Genomic DNA, 22,052 nt, shown 5'->3' on the forward strand with positions numbered 1-22,052 from the left:
ATGATGCCGGGTGTTGGCCCTGTGTGCCTCGGTCGTATGCAGTCCTGATTGTGGCGCTCACCTGCACGGCGCCAAACACGCATACGACCATCATTGGCACCAAGGCAGAAGCGACTCTCATCGCTGAAGACGACACGTCTCCATTCGTCCCTCCATTCACGCCTGTCGCGACACCACTGGAGGCGGGCTGCACGATGTTGGGGCGTGAGCGGAAGACGGCCTAACGGTGTGCGGGACCGTAGCCCAGCTTCATGGAGACGGTTGCGACTGGTCCTCGCCGATACCCCAGGAGCAACAGTGTCCCTAATTTGCTGGGAAGTGGCGGTGCGGTCCCCTACGGCACTGCGTAGGATCCTACGGTCTTGGCGTGCATCCGTGCGTCGCTGCGGTCCGGTCCCAGGTCGACGGGCACGTGCACCTTCCGCCGACCACTGGCGACAACATCGATGTACTGTGGAGACCTCACGCCCCACGTGTTGAGCAATTCGGCGGTACGTCCACCCGGCCTCCCGCATGCCCACTATACGCCCTCGCTCAAAGTCCGTCAACAGCACATACGGTTCACGTCCACGCTGTCGCGGCATGCTACCAGTGTTAAAGACTGCGATGGAGCTCCGTATGTCACGGCAAACTGGCTGACAGTGACGGCGGCGGTGCACAAATGCTGCGCAGCTAGCGCCATTCGACGGCCAACACCGCGGTTCCTGGTGTGTCCGCTGTGCCGTGCGTGTGATCATTGCTTGTACAGCCCTCTCGCAGTGTCCGGAGCAAGTATGGTGGGTCTGACACACCGGTGTCAATGTGTTCTTTTTTCCATTTCCAGGAGTGTATGTGTAGTACTTCAAGCCATACACTTTGTAACCTCCCAACAGTTCAACTCCCGTAAGCTCGCAATAAAAATCTGACTAACCTCCAATGAAGCACGCCCGGTTGGCCTTGTGGTCTAACGCACGGCTTTCCGGGCGGGAAGGAGTACCTGGTCCCCGGCACGAATCCGCCCGGTGGATTTGTGTCTAGGTCCGGTGAGCCGGCCACCCTGCGGATGGTTTCTAGGCGGTTTTCTATCTGCCTCGGCGAATGCAGGCTGGTGCACCTTAGTCCGCCTCAGTTACACTTTGTCGGCGATTGCTTCGCAAACAAGTTCTCCACGTACGCTTACACCGCGTGGGGCGGCCGAAAAATGAAGTGGACTGCGGTAGTCGTCGTGGGGTTGCGGACCACTGCGGCTGAGGCGGGGACGGAGCCTCTCCGTCGTTTCTGTGTCCACAGTTAACATAAGGTAACATAACATATCCTTCAATGAAAATGTGACCCATATATATTCTTTCAATGATTAACTGACTGTGAATCCAATCAGGGAAATCTAGACGTCAGCAATGCTGCGTCATGGACCTGAAAAGTCTTTCTGAATGAACCGAAAATTCTTACCTCCGCGACGTCGCTGTATAACGCGTATATATTATCTCCCACAAGGAATATTTTTGGCATAGGCCAGTGCAATGCGGGCCACTAGTTTTAGTTATGTATGAAAAACAACTGATTTTATTTGCGATAACTGGCATGACTATGGATAGGAGAAATTAGTAAAAACTTAAAATTCAGATGAATGTCTGTCGAAAGTTATCTTTATAAGAAAGATTATCATTGGAAAATATTTACATGTGACTCAGATATAACTATAGTACAAAATAAGTTGTTGCAAATTACATATACGCGCGGCAACAAATAATTATAATTTTTGCTTTTACCTTATACTACATCGCTCAGGCACCGCCATCGTTCTCCACGTCCAGCCTTGGTATTTCCATACAGGACACAAGTGCTTTCTGTGAGCTATACAACTCGACAGCTGTTCTCTAAGAGCGACCTGACCCAATCGCCCGTCTGCGAGCTACTACTCCTACTTTAACTGCTGCCGACACAGCTCTCTGGTCTGCGATTCTATTGTAGCTTACATATCGCAAGCAGCGCGTGAGCAATCCACCGAAGCTACATCTGCTCGATTACACCAGCAATAAATTCCTTAGTCATGGACCTCTTACAACTTTCTCGTTACTGTATACAGTTTCACATATTGTATAAATTTCAATCGTGTACATTCAGTTTACTCACATTTAATTTTTTTTGTTTCATCAGCTTGCTTTGATGTGATTCAGGATTATAAATCAGATTAAATGCGTATGAGATACAACTTCAAGCTACTTTATATACAAGTGGATTTAGTCTTTATGAAGTGTGTTTTTATACACTACTGGCCATTAAAATTGCTACACCACGATGATGACATGCTACAGGAGCGAGATTTAACCGTCAGGAAGAAGATGCTGTGATAGGCAAATTATTAGCTTTTCAGAGCATTCACATAAGGTTGGCGCCGGTGGCGACACCTACAACGTGCTGACATGAGGAAAGTTTGCAACCGATTTCTGATACACAAACAGGAGTTGAACGGCGTTACCTGGTGAAACGTTGTTGTGATGCCTTGTGTAAGGAGGAGAAATGCGTACCATCACGTTTGGACTTTGATAGAGGTCGGATTGTAGCCTATCGCGATTGCGGTTTATCGTATCGCAACATTTCTGCTCGCGTTGGTCGAGATCCAATGACTGTTAGCAGAATATGGAATCGGTGGGTTCAGGAGGTTAATACGGAACGGCGTGCTGGAACCCAACAGCCTCGTATCACTAGCAGTCGAGATGGCAGGCATCTTATCTGCATTGCTGTAACGGATCGTGTAGCCACATCTCGATCCCTGAGTCAACAGATGGGGACGTTTGCAAGACAACAGCCATCTGTACGAACAGTTCGACGACATTTGCAGCAGCATGGACTATCAGCTCGGAGACCATGGCTGCGGTTACCCTTGACGCTGTATCGCAGACAGGGGCGCCAGCGATGGACTCAACGACGAACCTGGGTGCACGAATGGCAAAACGTAATTTTTTCGGATGAATCCTGGTTCTGTTCACAGCATCATGATGGTCGCATCCGTGTTTGGCGACATCGCAGTAAACGCACTTTGGAAGCGTGTATTCGTCATCGCCATACTGGCGTATCACCTGGTGCGATGGTATTGGGTGCCATTGGTCACACGTCTCGGGCACCTCCTGTTGGCATTGACGGCACTTTGAACAGTAGACGTTACATTTCAGATGTGTTACGACCCTTCATTCAATCCCTGCGAAACTCTACATTTCAGCAAGATAATGCACGACCGCATGTTGCAGGTCCTGTACGGGCCTCTCTGGATACAGAAAATGTTCGACTTCTGCCCTGGCCAGCACATTCTCCAGATCTCTCACCAATTGAAAACGTCTGATGAATGGTTGCCGAACAACTGGCTCGTCACAATACGCCAGTCACTACTATTGATGAACTGTGGTATTGTGTTGAAGCTGCATAGGCAGCTGTACCTGTACACGCCATCCAAGCTCTGTTTGGCGCAATGCCCAGGCGTATCAAGGCCGTTACTACGGCCAGAGGTGGTTGTTCTGGGTACTGATTTCTCAGGATCTATGTACCCAAATTGCCTGAAAATGTAGTCACATGTCAGTTCTACTATAATATATCTGTCCAATGGATAACCGTTTATCATATGCATTTCTTCTTGATGTAGCGATATTAATGGCCTGTTGTGTACTATATGTTCACTCTCAGTTGCCCGTTATCCATCCAGTGGCTCATTTATCAGCACTTCCATACAGCGCATCAGTGCTGCAGAGATGAGAGCCGATCACAGGAAACGTCACAGCCCAGGGCGTCTAGTGATAAGCATTCGTAACTTACCGCAGTCATTTGAAAAACTGTCGTCGCTAATAATTTATACTGGTGTAATTAGGAAGATGCAGCACTCTTAACACATTTTGCCGTAACTTAGGGTCTCGCATATTATAAGCTCAATACTCGGTCATGAAACAGCTGTCACGATTATATGCGAATAAATTCTACATGTATTTTCAGCTACTACATTCGTATAGAGTTAACTTTAGGTGACTTTCCCTTAACATTCTATGGTATGTGTAACTTCTTGAACGAAACTGTTGGAGTGCGTTGCAGTTCACTCAAAATGTTTGGACGGGTGCTGTACGAGAGACAATCAGTTCACACATTCAATGAACCTGTATTTTTCAATCTTGGTAACTATAATCACGCTAAAAATTATGATGTAACTTTCACCGTCACGTTGAAATGTATTTCTCATATCGACAATAGATGGAAATTCATCGGATTATGGATTTACTGGTCTTATTTATGACGATAAAATCAAATACCCGGTTTCTGGTATGAGAGAGGGGAGAGGGGAATGGAGATAGTGCGATTGCGTAAGGTATAATATGACATTTGCTGGAAGTTAGAATGTGTAATTGGTGTAAGTGCTGATATTGTTATATGTGGAACCTTAATATATACACATATCAGTATAGTGATTGCTTTCTCTCTTTGCCGAATGGTCTTGCCATAGACACATCACAAATTTTTCGACCTGATGAAGTCTGCACGGTCGTAACTGCACCACTAAGCGGACTACTCCTGTCAGTATAGCCTACCCGGCTTGCATCCACACTTTGACAGTTGACCTGTTGCTCCAGGGAGAATAACCCTTAATGGCTTGCTTTTGCCACATGTTCTTGGAGCTACTCGACAATCTAAAAACATACTTTTTGTATTAGGAATATATATTAGCCGACAAATTACGTAACTGCTGATGCAACGTTCTTCGGTTTACTGCCCTCAGTCACCAATAGAAATATCTGCAACTCTACCTGCTACACGCTTTATTAATGACGAGAAATTAAATATCACACTATTAGGAAACTGTGAGCTGTTAGTCACGGCAATCAGGAATATCATACAAGGAGTTTTTCAACGGTTGGTAGTTGGAAAAGGGAAAAATATTATAATTGCATTAATGTTGTGTCATCATTCGCTTGCTTTTCTATTGCAGAGTACTAAAAAACCAGAACTGCTATTTCCTGTTTGGTGTTTTTACCTATATAATGTCTTCTTATCCCCATCCGGATCAGTTCCTATTGTCACGTGACCATGTAGCTCAACATTGTTGGCAACAAGTTTGTTGAATGATAATGTTCTACTGACATTTAAGGTAATGCCAGATGGTTGCTAAAGTAAGCGAAAGCAAGAGTGATTCTCGAGTCTGAACACGCACTTACATTATCAAATCAACTGTAAATTACCGTGGACACAAATGGTCATGACAACAACAGCAACCAGAGAAGGTAGCAAAAGTTATACTTAGTGCCTGCATACAGGATAGTGGGAAAACTACGTGATTATAATGTTTTTAGATTGTAGGGTATACATAGCCCGAAATGTAGTACACTGAGTTACCACTTCTGGTAACAATTACTGCTGCAACCCGGTCCAGCACCGAGTTTATCTGTGCTTCCGTGAGAGAAGCGATTACATCATTCATTGTTCAATCAGTTCTGTGGTGGAGCTCGTCAATCGTAGTGGCTTCCCAGCTGAGGTGTGCCTCTCTCTTGGCACCCCATGACCAGATAGTTTCAGTGGGTAAGAGATGGAGAGAATGTGCTGGCTATAGCAACAATCAGAGGTAGGTCAGCACTGCATGAACAACAAGATTTGTCCTGATTTTTTTTACGTAACTCCACAACAATGCCGGGATGGTTCTTTTGAAAGAGAACTGCCGATATCCTTCCCACTCCTTGACTCAGACGGAGCTCGTGTTCTATCTCCAGTGACATCGGTGTCGACAGGACGTCAGACCATGATCTTCTTTGCTCTTACAGCCTGAGCAACTGAAGGTATTGGCTTGCTTTAGGGAACGATATGCTGACATGGAAGACAGGGGAACTGTCAGTGTCATCAGCAGGTTTAAAGCCTACAGTCCAAACTACCAGCCATTTGAACCAGACGCGCTATCTGACATTAACCACTTTCCTCGGGGATTACACAACGTGATCATAGAGTTGTCGTATGCCGAACCGGGACGCATCAAAAACGAAGACGTGACCGCTCTTCTGTGTTCAGTGTTATCGTTGGAATCACCAGTGGTTGTACGCCTCGCTACGACGCCGAGTCCATGCAAACTGAAACAATGGTTGCCGTGCTGGAGGTCGATGGTGTTAAAGTCGACATTTCGGAGTCCGTGAGGTTGCCGATGCAGTCGGTACAAAAAACAATATCGACCACAATAATAATAGCAATGATAACGAGTACAAATGGATACAGGTTGTGATGAATTGCCGGCTGGTGTGGCCGAGCGGTTCTAGGCGCTTCAGTCTAGAACCGCGCGTCCGCTACGGTCGCAGGTTCGAATCCTGCCTCGGGCATGGATGTGTGTGATGTCCTTAGGTTAGTTAGGTTTAAGTAGTTCTGAGTTCTAGAGGACTAATGACCTCAGCTATTAAGTCCCATTGCGCTCAGAACCATTTGAACCATTTTTTGTGATGAATTCCAGGTAACAGACTAGAGTGTAATTAATACTATTCAAATATGATGTATTCCTGTCAGATATATTCGACAGGATAGACACCGCTTATCATCATATGGATATATTCTCGTTAGAATCCCGGTCCAGCACATACTTTCACACGTCCCGCTGACAGTCCTAAAGGTCAGACAACAGACATTCATACACTCAATAACTTCTTTCCCAACAAGTTTCATTTACCTCGACAACCACACTTCAGTACATCATGTACTTTCATTATTTAGTGTAGTACACGACGACAATTTTCTTCCAACACTTTGATCGTGTTATATTACTTACTCCATAACCTCCAATACTTCATCAACAAAACAAAAACTTATCCGAAGACGCCGCTCTCATGGCTCGTGTGGGTTACTACTTTGAATTATCACACTATTTTCTCATTTCTGAAATTTATCTCATGTATTCTATCGCTACTATCGCAACTCCACCACATTTAACGTATTGGGAACAGATCGCAGGTGTGAATACGTTACTTAAATTATCACACACTTTACATATAAAACATCCGCACTGCCAAACATAGTATGCAATTCAAAAATAATTACTACAATCGTAGGAACAAAATCTTCGAAAGTTAGACACAGTGGAACAAAATCAGAGACAAACACACCAAAAGCTTCAAAAGTTAGACACAATGGAACAAAATCTTCGGAAGTTAGACACCACGCTTGAACAAACACGTAAGGTTTAACTACTGAGTTACGTAACACTGAATCGAAATGTCAAAAAGTTTGTACTGACGTAAAACACAAATTTGTGAGCATTTTCAACCTATTTTTTCGCGGCATGAAAATGCATTACAGAATCACGAAGCAGCCATAAAAGAACAGCAAACTATTGTTCGTGAAAATCATGAGACCTTACAAGCTAAAACTGACTCAGTTGCATCTACCGATTCGGTTACGCAACTTGCAAAAACGCAGGAAAATTTAAAGGACACAGTAGATACGTGAAACGTCCCCTTAGAACAATTATACATGACTGTGTTTAAACTGACACACAATATTTTTAGCGCAAAGCAATCTGACTTTCAAAAATCCCTACAAAAGAATGGCCCTGGTTAACATTAACCTATATCTTTCACAAATCACTTACCTCACAAAAATCTTCGTTACTCGAACTACTGCAATACAGCGAGCGCCACTACTGCCAGCTAAATAAAAGATTGAAACTACGGAAGGCACTAACTACTGATAGGCATAGTTAGCAAATGAAAGATTTTAATAGAGAACAAACAATGTATTTACCTTAACAGTGTTGAAAAATCATAATATACATAGCAGTTCATGACATCCAGTCTTACAAATTTCAAAACTCCGCCAATTCTCTCCCCACATCCACCACTGCTGGCGGCTCACCTCCAACTGCGCTACGCTACGCGCTGTTCACATCCAGCTGCCCAGCACTACAATGGCAGACAACAATGCAAACTAGCCACAGACTGCACACAGCACAGCCAGTGATTATCATACAAAGCGCTACGTGGCGTTACCAATATAAGAAAACATAAACAGCCTACTTCTATAGCCCCCATGCTCCCCACAAAAAATTTTACGAATTGTTTTGGGCAGTGGCCAATAATGATATGATAAAATTTTTCATAATTACAATAACAAAGATATCAAATGCACACACTTATTGATACAATGTTGGTCAAAAGCTAAAATTTTCTCACAGTCCATAAAGACAGTCCTGATTGTTCATCACAGTAAAATTGCAGTGTTTTTCTCAAAGTCTGAGCAGTAAAAGAAAATGCACACGGAAATAGTGGATTTCCATGCAGTCTTGAAGAAGTAGCGTTGTCCTTCCAACAGAAAGACAATGCTGACTCTTGACATGCTGACAGGTAATGAGTCACAACAGAGCAAACCCACAGCAGAGCCAGTCGAAGTTTTGAAGAATATTGGTAGGTTGGTCATCACAGAGCAGACCACTGTAGTCCTGGTAGAGATTACTGTATTGGTGGGCCACCAGAGGTGCAGACCCACTGCAGTCCTTGTAGAAGTAATAGTAGTGCTGAGTCATCAAAGGTGTAGACCCACTGTAGTCCTTGTAGAAACAATGGTATTGGTGGGTCATCAAAGATGCAGACCCACTGTAGTCCTTGTGGAGATGGCCAGCAACCATCTGTTGTGACTGTGCAGGTGCACAATCACCATTGAAGAGTCTTGCAGACAATATAGCAAGTCCATAACCACCACTTGTGCACTCACAAAGTTTTTGGAATTGTCCTTAGAACCAGCAATGCTGTTATCCAGTCCCTTGCTGAATTATTAACACATGTGCAAACATTAACAGTCCCTACTTCTCACATATTGTCCATATACTATGGCCAACAGAAACGTGTGCAGTGAAATGGAACTTACAAGTTAAAAATGTGATGAATTGGTGTCAATTACAATTTTATAACATAAGAATACAATTACAAAGGTACAAAATACATCAATAAAGAACATAACAATACAGATAGCATTTGTAGTACAGGCTTTACAAAAGATTTGTAATAACATATATATCAGTGTTACAGGAATTATGACATGAGCACATACATAAAAGATCAGAATAACTTTCGAAACATCAACATCACACATGAGCATTAAAACAAAACAGAATAAATAATATCGAAACATCTCTACAAAGTAAATAACATATTATCAGTAAAATTCTACAATGTAACTCTCATCAGATAAACACATAAAGACAGGAAGAAAACAAATACCCAAGGTTACACAAACACATATTGCGATAACACAAGGAAAGGACAGGGTTTCTTTTACTGCAGTATTTTGCAAACAAAACTTTCTTTACTTCTAGGAGATCTCACTTTGTTCTTCATTATTTCCAAAAAGGCCTATCTATACCTGCATTCTGTACTTTTTTCGTATAACTTCTCAATGCATTTCTTCCAATTCATCGTAACTCATTCTCTTATATAGTCTACCCCCTCTTAAGCTAACTTAAATATACTGAGCTCAGATGCTAAACTAAGGGACGAGGCTATGCAGCAGCAGAAAACAGTTAATACAAACAGCAATGAAAAAATGGAAATAGTCAAAGCAAGATGCAGTAAATCTAAATTACCAAGCAATGCAACATTACAACTAAAATGAGCCAATGTGCAGCAACAAGAAAAATAAATCCGTAGTAAAAACGGCTTAACAGAGTAATACAAAGTCAAATTCGGTGTCATTATGCCTGGCAAACAGCAGCAGAAAATGCAATAACTTTTATCTAAACATGACAAAGCCCAAGCAGAAAAAATATTACAGTAAAAATGGCCATGTTTAATACCTATGTCACATCTTAACACTAGGGTGATGCATCACCTTAATTTAGACTACTTAATAAGTTACCCAGTCATTGACAAAAATTATGTATGCAATTCCTGTGAAGGGAAATGTCTTTTTGTAATCCCTCGTTTTTTTTTAAGTAGATTATAAAATGGTTATTTACTGGATCCATAGGCATAAAATATCTATATTAGTACATCTATTAAATTTTATTTTAAACAATGCTGCAGTGCAGCTAGAGACTAAATATCAAACAAAATGAGCAATCTCTCAACTAGAAAGACTATAGATGTAAAATGTTTCTCATAATTTCATTAGGCATTTTAGTAAATATCATAAATTAAGAGCTCCACAGTGTAATCATATATTTTCATGTTTGAGCTTGTCGTATTTGCTATGCTTTCTACAAAGGAATGTCTATAGCGAGGATAATGGCCTCTTTTTTTCCACCTGTACCTCTGAAAGGCACACACTAATGGCTTTTTTCCAGGACACTGTCACGCAGCTGGGTGCCCACAACTCATTACGTTAAGGTGGTCACTTAACTTTCTTACTGAAATATTTATGACACCAGTTTGCATTTCAGCGACAGTCTCATAAAAAATTTCACAGGTCGAGAATTTGCATTGCAATTGTATAGAAAAAAAATCTTATGAATATAACAGTGTGCTAAAAATTTTCGCCTCCATTGTGATACATTAACACATTTACGCACATTTCATAACTCTTAAAGTATGATTCTTGGTTTCCAACATCCTTTTTCACAAGTCAGAGTCCCTAACCACTACTCATTATTCCTCACCTTACTACACATACACATATTCGACGACACTTCTTCAATATTTCATCTTAATAAATATGTAGCATAGTCAAATTCCTCATATAACATCAACTTATTGATCATAAACGTACCTCAACAGCATAATACACATTGTCGTCGTAAAAATAACATCATAACACCTCAGTCAAATCTCAAAAACGTCGTAGCCTTCTGCAATAATGTCAAAACCAAAAAAAATTCTCTGCTCATTTCAATAGTGTCATCTACCTCAAACATACTTTAAAAATCATGATCCCATACCAAATACATAATTCAAAGCTCTTGTAGTATCACAATGGTTCCAAAAAAGAATATGAACAGTTCACAAAGTACAGACAAAATACAGTCTCATAAGTGTGAAGTTATTCAACTGTGTAATTACGTAAACATCTGTCAGTGATGTAGTAAAATAAATGTTTGTCTCTTCCAGTTAAATGATCAGATAGCTGTGTAAATTATATGTTAGAGAAATATAGTACCGATGTGTAAAGCTGTATAAGCCAATACCATATTAGCTAGGGCTCCTTGTGCTTGCCAAACACATGGTACACAAAGTAGGCGTGTACCCCCTTGAGGATTAATGTAATTATACCCTCAGGTGTTACAGATTACAGCAATGGAATGAAATGTATCACGGAAAACCTTTGTATCATTGTACTTCAAATATCTTTAAAAATAAATGACTTAAGGACAAAATTAATCACTCAAATACGTGTCCTGTAGCGCTAAATGTGCGTCTTGCTGTAAGATAATCTCTGTGGAAGTGTCATAGTTATTTTCCTCCGAAAGCTAAGTTCTGCAGAAGCTAATGTACTTACCTCATGATAAACAAAAGTGAAATGCTTTGCGTATAGATATTGTAGTTATTACGTGCAGTACCGTGATCAATAAAGTACTACACTGTAACGTATTGTTGTGCTACGAAACAAAAAAAAGGCTATCTTACTGTAGCTATACCACAAAGGTTACTACTAAAACATGTTCTACATTCCAGAATAATTCAGAAAAACTGTGCAGATATAAAACAGAAACACCGCAAAAGCAACATTGTAAATTGTGTCACATATTAGTAGCGTCGTGATATAATCGTGTAGTTGTCAGAGAAACCAAATACTAAGTCATCTTTAATCTCACAGAAAGTACTTCAAATAAAGAATGTCTTTTCAAGTAAACCAAAATGTTTCAATAAAATCACATTAGAAGTATATTTTCTATTTAAGTAAGCCTTATAGTCGTTACATAATCGTGCAATTAACAAGCAAGAATGTACACACACAATAACACCGTGTCCGGTGTTCACTACAACAATACATTCGTAATTTCTGTTTCAATAAGTTCTCTTGGTTCTTGACTGGATATTTAATTTCAAACATTGTTGCATGTTAACAGATTCTAAGTCTGACAAACCATACTAGTAATGTAAAGTGAAAAGTTATATGGCAAAGACAAAGTTAAAAAACAGATTATCTCCCAATAAATGGTTTTACATGTGAAATGTGGTGTAAACATTTACTCTTCCTAGTACGCAGCGTTTCAACTTCAACGCAATTATCATGTTGTATACGTCGGTAAGGATTACTGGAATTTTTCTCAAGGTTAGTGCCTATGTTATTTTTCTCTGAGCCAGCCGGCGCACGTGGCTGCCCGCAGTGCAAGTCATTGCCTGTCTCTTTGTTGGCGCGCGTCGTTATTGGGATTTGGGATTTGGAGATCTAACTTCTACAAATTCACCTTGTCGAGAGGGCCCTGCACTGTTTGAATCCCGCCAGTTCTGATGCAATTCAGGTCTGTCGTTACGATCATATCGTCTGTCGTCATGTCGGTAAATTCCATAGTTTCTTTCTTGTCGGTCACGTGGTGGAGAATTTCTCTTGGAATCGTAACTGTGCGCTGGAACGTTGCGTCTGAAGTTATTCTGTCTCCCCTGATAATAATTATTTTGGTTCCCACATTGTCTGTTTCTATGGCTGTCTCTGTGATAGTCATTACTATGGAAATGCGATCTTTCTCTGTAATTATTTTTACTGTGCCAACGGTTGTCACACGGGTGGTGTCTGTTTTGGTCACGATTTACGTTGTAAGAATAGCCTTGTCGTTTCCAGTTATTATTTCTTTCATGGCGGAATTGCGACGGATGTGACCTGTAATTGTTGAGTTCCTGTTTTCGCGTTCCTCGATTTCCGCGATTGTCAGTGTTAATTTCCAGTTCTTTTAACAGTCCCTGAAAAGCATCAATGTCGTCTTTGCAACGTCCTGCTAAAATAATATGTCGTAAATGTTCAGGCAATTTGATTAAGCAGGAAAACTTAAAGGACACAGTACATACTCTGAAAATTGGTTCAGAAAGACACATGGAGGAAATTAGTTCATTATCAGAGAAAGTAGATAAACTTGCGGATCGGCTAAATAATTTATCTACGAAGGTAGATGATAATCTGAATGACACAAAACCGATAGTTTTTAATGACACAGAAGAGTGTGAACAAATTAGAAAATTCAAACAAAATCAGAATCAAATTAATACGCAACACCAAAGAGAAATTCGGGAAGTAGAAGATCAGCTGACACAGGTAATGCAAGAATTACGTATTTCAGAGGACACTCGCGCCCCAGTACGGGAAGAGGGACATAGAAATACGAACAACCACAAAATAATAACACAGGACATTTCGGAAATTGTGAATGAAATTGGCAAGGTGCACCGAATTTTGAAATGGAACCGCAGAAACGACGTAACAATAACCGATATGCGACTCGCCGACATGATGATTTTGACTATAAGCTGTTCATTACTACACATAAATTTAAAACATTTAAGAATTTTGGCAACGACTTTCATCCACAAGTGTGGCTCCATCAATTCTCTCATTGTTTTCCTCCCAAATGGTCATTAGAGTACAGATTAGAATTTATATGTGGCTATGTAGAGAATGAACCAGCTGTAAGAATGCAATCAGTCATTCACGATTGTCACAGTGAAGGAGAATTTTACCATGCCTTCCTCTCAGCCTATTGGCCTCAAGCTACGCAAGACCGAGTAAAACATAGCATCATAATGATGAAACACTTCGAACAATCTGAATTTTCCAGTCTCGTGAAATATTTTGAAGACATGTTGCAAAAGAATCAGTACCTGTCAAGCCCATACAGCCCCTCCAAACTAATACGCATTTGCTTAATCAAATTACCTGAATATTTACGACATATTATTTTGGCAGGACGTTATAATGAAGACATTGAAGCTTTTCAGGGACTGTTACAAGAATTAGAAATTGACACTGACAATCGCGGAACGCGAAAACAGGAACACAACCATTACAGGTCACATTCGTCGCAATTCCGCGATGAAAGAAATAATAACTGGACATGACAAGGCTGTTCTCACAACACAAATCGTGACCAAAACAGACACCACCCGTATGACAACAGTTGGCAGAGTACTAATAATTACAGGGAAAGATCACCTCTCCACGGTAATGACTATCACAGAGACAATCAGAGAAACAGACAATTTGGGAATCAAAATAATTATTATCAAGGGAGACAGAATAATTTCAGACGCAACAGTGCAGCATGCAGTTACAATTCTGGCAGAAATTCTCCACCACATGACCGACAAACAAGAAACTATATAAACTACCGACAAAACGACAGACCTGAATTCCATCAGAAATGACGGGATTCAAAGAGAGCAGAGGACTCTCGACAAGGTGACTTTGTAGAAGTTAGGTCTCCTAATCCCAATAACGACGCACGCCAACAAAGAGACAGACAATGACTCGCACCGCACATAGCCACGTGCGCCGGCTGGCTCAGAGAAAAATAACATAGACGCTAACCTTGAAAAAAATTTTAGCATTCCTTACCGACGTATACCACATGATAATTGCGTTGAAGTTGAAACTCTGCATACTAGGAAGAGTAAAGGTTTACACCACATTTCACATGTAAAACCGTTTATTGAAAGATAGTCTGCTTTTTAACTTTGTCTTTGCCATAAAACTTTTCGCTTCACATTTCTAGTATACATTGTCAGACTTAGAAACTGTTACCATGCAACAATGTTTGAAGTCAAATATCCAATCAAGAACCAAGAGAACTTATTTAATCAGAAATTTCGAATGCATTGTTATAGTGAACAGACATCACAGTGTTATTGTGTGTGTACATTCTTGCTTGTTAGTTGCACGATTACATAATGACTATAGGGCTTACATACTTAGAACATATACTGGTACTGCTAATGAGATTTTAATGCAACATATTGTTTTACTTGAAAATACATTCTGGATTTAAAGTACTTTCTGTGAGATACCAGATGTGACAGTGGTTAGTTTATGTGACAGCTACACGATTTTATCACGACGCTACTAATGGGTGACAATTTACAATGTTGCTTTTGCAGTTTTCTGTTTTATATCTGCACAGTTTTTCTGTATTATTCTGGAAAGTAAAACATGTTTTAGTAGTAACTTTTGTGGTATAGCTACAATGAGACTGCCTTTTCCGTAGCACAACAATACGTTACAGCACTGTGCTTTCTTCATCATGGCAATAAGCGTAATAACTATGATATCTATACGCAAAGCATTTCACTTTTGTTTATCATGAGGTAAGTACATTGCCTTCTGCAGAACGTAGTTTTCTTGGAGGACAATAACTACGACACTTCCACAGAGATTATCTTATAAGACGCACGTTTAGAGCTACAGGACACGTATTTGAGTGATTAATTTTGCACTTAAATCATTTATTTTTAAAGATATTTGAAGTACAATGATACAAAGATTTTCTGTGATACATTTCATTCCATTGCTGTAATCTGTAACACCTGAGGGTATAATTACATTAATCCTCAGGGGGTACACGCTTACTTTGTGTACCATGTGTTTGGCAAGCACAAGTAGCCCTAGCTGATATGGTATTTGCTTATACATCTTTACACGTCGGTACTATATTCCTCTAACACAGAATTACATAGCTATCTGATTATTTAACAGAGAAACAAAAACTTTTTTTACTACGTCAGTGACAGATATTTACGCAATTAGACAGTTGGATAACTCTACACTTATGAAAATGTATTTTGTCTGTACCTTTTAACTGTTCATATTTTTTTGGAACCATTGTGATAATATGAGAGCTTTGAATGTCGTATTTGGTATGGGATCATGATTTCTAAAGTACGTTTGAGTAGATGACACTATTGAAATGAGCAGAGAAATTTTTCAGGTTTTGAAATTACTAGAGGGAGCTACAACGTTTTTGAGATCTTACTAAGATGTTGTGATATTATTAAGATGACGATGTGTATTATGCTGTTGAGGTATGTTTATAATCAATAAGATGATGCTACCGTATATGAGGAATTTGATTATGCTATGTATTTGTTATGATGAAGAATTGAAGAAGTGTGGACGAATATGTATATGTGTAATAAGGTAAGCAATAAGGAGTAGTGGGTAGGGACTCTGACTTGTGACGAAGGATGATGGAAACCAAGAATCGTACTTTAAAGAGTTATGAAATGTGTGTAAATGCGTGAATGTATCACAATACCGACGAAAATTATTTGGACACTATTATATTTAATGGATTTTGTTCCTACACATTTGTAACGCAAAATATCGACCTGTGAAATATTATATGTGACTGTCACTGTAGTGCAAACTGGTGTCGTAAATATTTCGGTAAGAAAGTTTAGTGGCCACATTAACGTAATGTGTCGTGGCCACCCAGTTGCGCGACAGTCACCTGGGAAAAAGCCATTAGTCTGAGCCTTTCAGAGGTACAGGTGGAAAAAAAGAGGCCATTATCCTCTCTATTGACATTTCTTTGTAGAAAGCATAGCAAATACGACTTGCTCAAACTTGAAAATATACGATTACACTGTGGGGCTCTTAATGTATGATATTTACTAAAATGCCTAATCAAGGGATGAGAAACATTTTTACATCTGTTGTCTTTCTAGTTGAGAGATTGCTGAATTTGTTTAATATCTAGTTTCTAGCTGCACTGCAGCACTGTTTAAAATAAAATTTAATAGCTGTACTAATATAGATATTTTATGCCTACAGATCCAGTAAGTAAATAATTTTATGATCTACTTCCAAAAAAAACGAGGGAAGACGAAAAGACATTTCCCTTTACAGGAATTGCATAGATAATTTTTGTTAATGACTTGGTAAATTATTGGTACACTAAGTAAAGGTGATGCATCACTCCAGTGTTAAGATGTGACATAGGTATTAAAGATGGCCATTTTCACTGTAAAATTTTTTATGCTTGAGCTTTGTCGTGATTAAATATAAGTTATTACATTTTCTGCTGCTGTTTTGCCAGGCATAGTGTTACTGAATTTCACTTTGTATTTCTGTGTTAAGCCAGTTTTACCACTGATTTATTTTTCTTGTTGCTGCACATTTCCTCACATTAGTTGTAATGTTCCATTTGCTTGGTAATTTAGATTTACTGTAGCTAGCTTTGCCAATTTGCATTTTTTGTCATTGCTGTTTGTGTTAATTGTTCTGTGCCGCTGCATTGCCTTGTCCCTTAGTTTAGCATCTGAGCTCAGTAGATTTAAGTTAGCTTAAGAGGGGGTAGACTATATTAGAGAATGAGTTGCGATGAATTGGAAGAAATGCATTGAGAAATCATATGAAAAAAGTACAGAAAGCAGGTATAGATAGGACTTTTTGGAAATAATGAAGAATGAAGGAAAATCTCCGAGAAGTAAAGAAAGTTTTGTTTGCAAAATACTGCAGTAAAAGAAACCCTGCCCTTTCCTTGTGTTATCCCACTATGTGTTTGTGTTCCCTTGTGTATTTGTGTTTATCCTGTCTTTATGTGTTTAGCTGATGTTGTTATGTTGTAGAATTTTTCTAATACTATGTTATTTACATTGTAAAGAAGTTTAAGGATTATTTGTTCTGTTTTGTTTTAATGCTCATGTGTGAAGTTGATGTTTCGAAAGGTATTCTGTTATTTTATGTATGTACTCATGTCATAATTCCTGTAACACTGATGTATATGTTATTTCGATTCGTTTGTAAAGCGTGTACTACAAATGTTATCTGTGTTGTGATGTTCTTTAATGATGTATTTTGTACCTTTGTAATTGTATTCTTATGTTATAAAATTGTAATTGACACCAGTTCGTCATAATATTAAGTTCCATTTCACTGCACACGTGTCTGTTAGTTATAGTATATGGACAATATGTGAGAAGTAGGGACTTTTAGTGCTTGCATGGGTGTTTATAATTCAGCAAGGGACTGGTTAACAGCATTTCTGGTTCTTAGGACAATTCCAAAAACTTTGTGAGGGCACAAGTGGTGGTTTATGGACTTGCTATATTGTCCACAAGACTCTTCGATGGTGATTGTGCACCTGCACAGTCGCAACAGATGTCTGCTGGCCATCTCTACAAGGACTACAGTGGGTCTGCATCTTTGATGACTCACCAATACCATTATTTCTACAAGGACTACAGTGGGTCTACACCTTTGATGACTCGCCAATACCAGTATTTCTACAAGGACTGCAGTGGGTCTGCACCTCTGGTGGCCCACCAATAACATAATCTCTACCAGGACTACAGTGGGTCTGCTCTGTGATGACCTACCTACCAATATTCTTCAAAATGTCAAATGACTCTGCTGTGGGTTTGCTCTGTTGTGGCCCATTACCTGTCAGCATGTCAAGAGTCAGCACTGTCTTTCCATTGGAAGGACAACACTACTTCTTCAAGACTGCATGGAAATCCACTACTTCCGTGTGCATTGTCTTTTACTGCTCAGACTTTGAGAAAAGAAACGGCGATTCTACTGTGATGAATGATCAGGACTCTCTTTATGGACTGAGAGAAAATTTTAGCTTTTGACCAACATTGTATCAATAAGTGTGTGCATTTGATATCTTTGTAAATTTAATTATGAAAAATTTTATCAAATCATTATTGGCCACTGCCCAAAACAATTTGTAAAATTTTTTGTGGGGAGCATGGAGGCTATGTAAGTAGGCTGTTTAGGCGCTTCAGTCTGGAACCGCGTGACCGCTACGGTCGCAGATCCGAATCTTGCCTTGGGCATGGATGTGTGTGATGTCCTTAGGTTAGTTAGGTTTAAGTAGTTCTAAGTTCTAGAGGACTGATGACCTCAGCAGTTAAGTCCCATAGTGCTCAGAGCCATTTTTTTAGTAGGCTGTTTAGGTTCTTATACTGGTAACGCCGCCGCCACGTAGCGCTCAGTATGAAAATCACTGGCTGTGCTGTGTGCAGTCAGTGGCTGGTTGGCATTGTTGTAATACTCGCCATTGTAGTGTTGGGCAGCTGGATGTTAACAGCGCGTAGCGTTGCGCAGTTGGAGGTGAGCCGCCATCATTGGTGGATGTGGGGAGAGAAATGGGGGAGTTTTGAAATTTGTAAGACTGGGTGTCATGAACTGCTATGTATATTATGATTTTTCAACACTGTTAAGGTAAATACACTGTTTGTTCTCTATTAAAATCTTTCATTTGCTAACTATGCCTATCAGTAGTTAGTACCTTCCGTAGTTTGAATCTTTTATTTAGCTGGGAGTAGTGGCGCTCGCTGTATTGCAGTAGTTCGAGTAACGAAGATTTTTTGTGAGGTAAGTGATTTGTGAAAGGTATAGGTTAATGTTAGTCAGCGCCATTCTTTTGTAGGGATTATTGAAAGTCAAATTGCGTTGCGCTAAAAATATTGTGTGTCAGTTTAAGGACAGTCATGTATAATTGTTCAAAGGGGACGTTTCAGTTTGTAATTCAAAAATAATTATTACAATCGTAGCTCGCATCTGAAGCAATAACTGATGACACGCCTCTTCAAATAACTGTTCTTAAAGGCATTCCTGTGATCTCACTCAGTGTCAACTATAATTTGATATTCTGTCAACTGTTTTTGGTCTCATCATAATTCCTCTGACAGCTTTCTATACTCTTATTACTTCCAGTGAACAGAAGACTGATACAAACTCTCTGTTATCACACCTATATATCATCCCATTTTCAGGTTGAACATTGATTTTCTCGTTAGCCAGTGATCAGATCTGGAGGCATCTCATTATTTTATTGACACTCTCTGCATCTGACTTTATACTTGGTATAATATCGTTCCTTTCTCTATGCGTACAGTTCATGTCCTCTGACACGTGCCAGTTAAAATATACAACTATGTATTTTGGAGTGTGTGAGTTACTGACGATTTCATCTTTGTCACATCCTCGTGTTTCTCATATTCTCTGTATCATTTGACGACGTGAAGATTGGGAGAAACGAATGCTCTGCCACTGCGTCGGTCCATACATGCTGTAACTGTGTCAAAACATGCGACACTCTCCCTAATAAGGTATCTCACTGCTATCAATTACTAGCGAGCAAGCATTGATATAGCTTCAGTAGGGCTGCTGCTATGTCCGCCATAATTTGACATCGTAATGAAACTGTTTCTTGTGGAGACGAATCAGTTTCCCGATGTAGCGCAACATTGATTTGAAACCAAGTCAGTCTCATTTGATCTATCCATGATTTCGTTACAGATGTCGCTCATTATTTGCTCTTCAGAATCTGGCATTACTACACCCGCACAATTTCTGGTAGTTTCTCCTGCTTCGCGTCAGTCGGTGTGTATGTGGAAATACAGTGCAATGCATGTTCCGCACATTAGGCTTTTTTCCGCAAATTTGTGATTATACTTTCCCCACTACATGCTGAGTTGATCAAATAAAGCTTTTCATCTCTCTGAAAATTTTGTATTCACGTGATGTATGAGCCTCTCTACGATCTGCATCATTCTTCAGCTTTGTATGGAACTGAATTTAGCTTTCATTCACTTTCAAATAGTGGATTGAGTTGTTTCCTCATCATTTACCTATCATCATGACTAGCCTCTACATTAGATTTGTTTCGGGAAACTAGCCTGCTGCCAGCCGCAGTGGCCGAGCGGTTCTAGGCGCTTCAGTCTGGAACCGCGCGACCACTACGGTCGCAGGTTCGAATCCTGCCTCGGGCATGGATGTGTGTGATGTCCTTAGGTTAGTTAGGTTTAAGTAGTTCTAAGTTCTAGGGGACTGATGACCCCAGATGTTAAGTCCCGTAGTGCTCAGACCCATTTGAACAATTTTTTTAGCCTCCTCTAAGCACATCTTCATTTTCTGCTGACTTCAAAACAGCCACTACATTCAGTACTCCGTCGAAGCAAACAATTCACCTATCCTAATTTCCCCCAAAACAAGACAAAAACAAGATCAACCCAACATTGATATGCATTGCCGAGAGATTTTGATTACCAAGGAATATGAAAAACCGGTAATCAAAATTGAAACTGTACTAGAAGTGATAACCATATTCAGAGAATGTACAGCATACACACGTGCATTCGCATTCGCAAGTCTACTACTAACTGCTTGAAATGCTGTTCTGTTGATTTAAGTTAGTGAAACTTCCTGGCAGATTAAAACTGTGTGCCGGACCGAGACTAGAACTCGGGACCTTTGCCTTTCGTGGGCAAGTGCTCTACCAACTGCGCTACCCAAGCACAACTCACGCCCCGTCATCACAGCTTTACTTCTGCCAGTATACGAGATGGCCCGCGAAAGGCAAAGGTACCGAGTTCGAGTCTCGGTCGGCACACAGTTTTAATCTGCCAGGAAGTTTCATATCAGCGCACACTCCACTGCAGAGTGAAAATCTCATTCTGGATTTAAGTTAGTATTAAATAAAGTGTCTTTAATTTAGAAAAACATTGTCTCTTAGGAAATCAAAAATATGCGTATTTAATAACAAAGTCATGGGAGATAGACACTTAATGAAAAATACGCGCCCAATTTTGGCCGCCATTTTATGTAATGGTTGAAATATTCACATTAATACGTGTAGAGATACGGAAATGGCTTTCCTAACAGGGAAGATTAATATTACAAGGAAATCAAATAGTTTTTTACAATTGCCTTTAAAGTTAACGTTGATACTCCTTGTATTTTGACAGGGGGTGCAGCGGGCTTTTAACTCCCTTCAGGTGGTAGATTTTATTGTTCTTCTAATGATGATTTTACGCTGCATGCAGTTCTAATGGACGCCAACAGGTCTTATAGCAATGGTTTCTTCTCTTACGTCGCTGATTAATATTTGCGTACTGGTTTTTAAATAATTCATTTAGACTATATTTCAAACTTGAAAACTTTTGTAAAATATAAATAAATATAAACTTTTGTAAAATACATAAACATTATCATGGGTATTCAGCCAGGCACTATTTAAAATTCAGCTATTGCGACAACACAGAACAGATAACAAAAGACAAAAGAAGATCGAAAATGTTTACTTTAATTACGATTGGAAAAAATTTAGAAAAAGTGTGGTACATTTCGATGGGATCAAACTGCAGGGGACATCGGTCCCTAGGCTTACGCACTACTTAAACTAACTGAGCCGGCCGGAGTGGCCG

Source organism: Schistocerca americana, chromosome 5, assembly GCF_021461395.2.
Source record: "Schistocerca americana isolate TAMUIC-IGC-003095 chromosome 5, iqSchAmer2.1, whole genome shotgun sequence".
NCBI classification, from domain to species: Eukaryota; Metazoa; Arthropoda; class Insecta; order Orthoptera; family Acrididae; genus Schistocerca; species Schistocerca americana.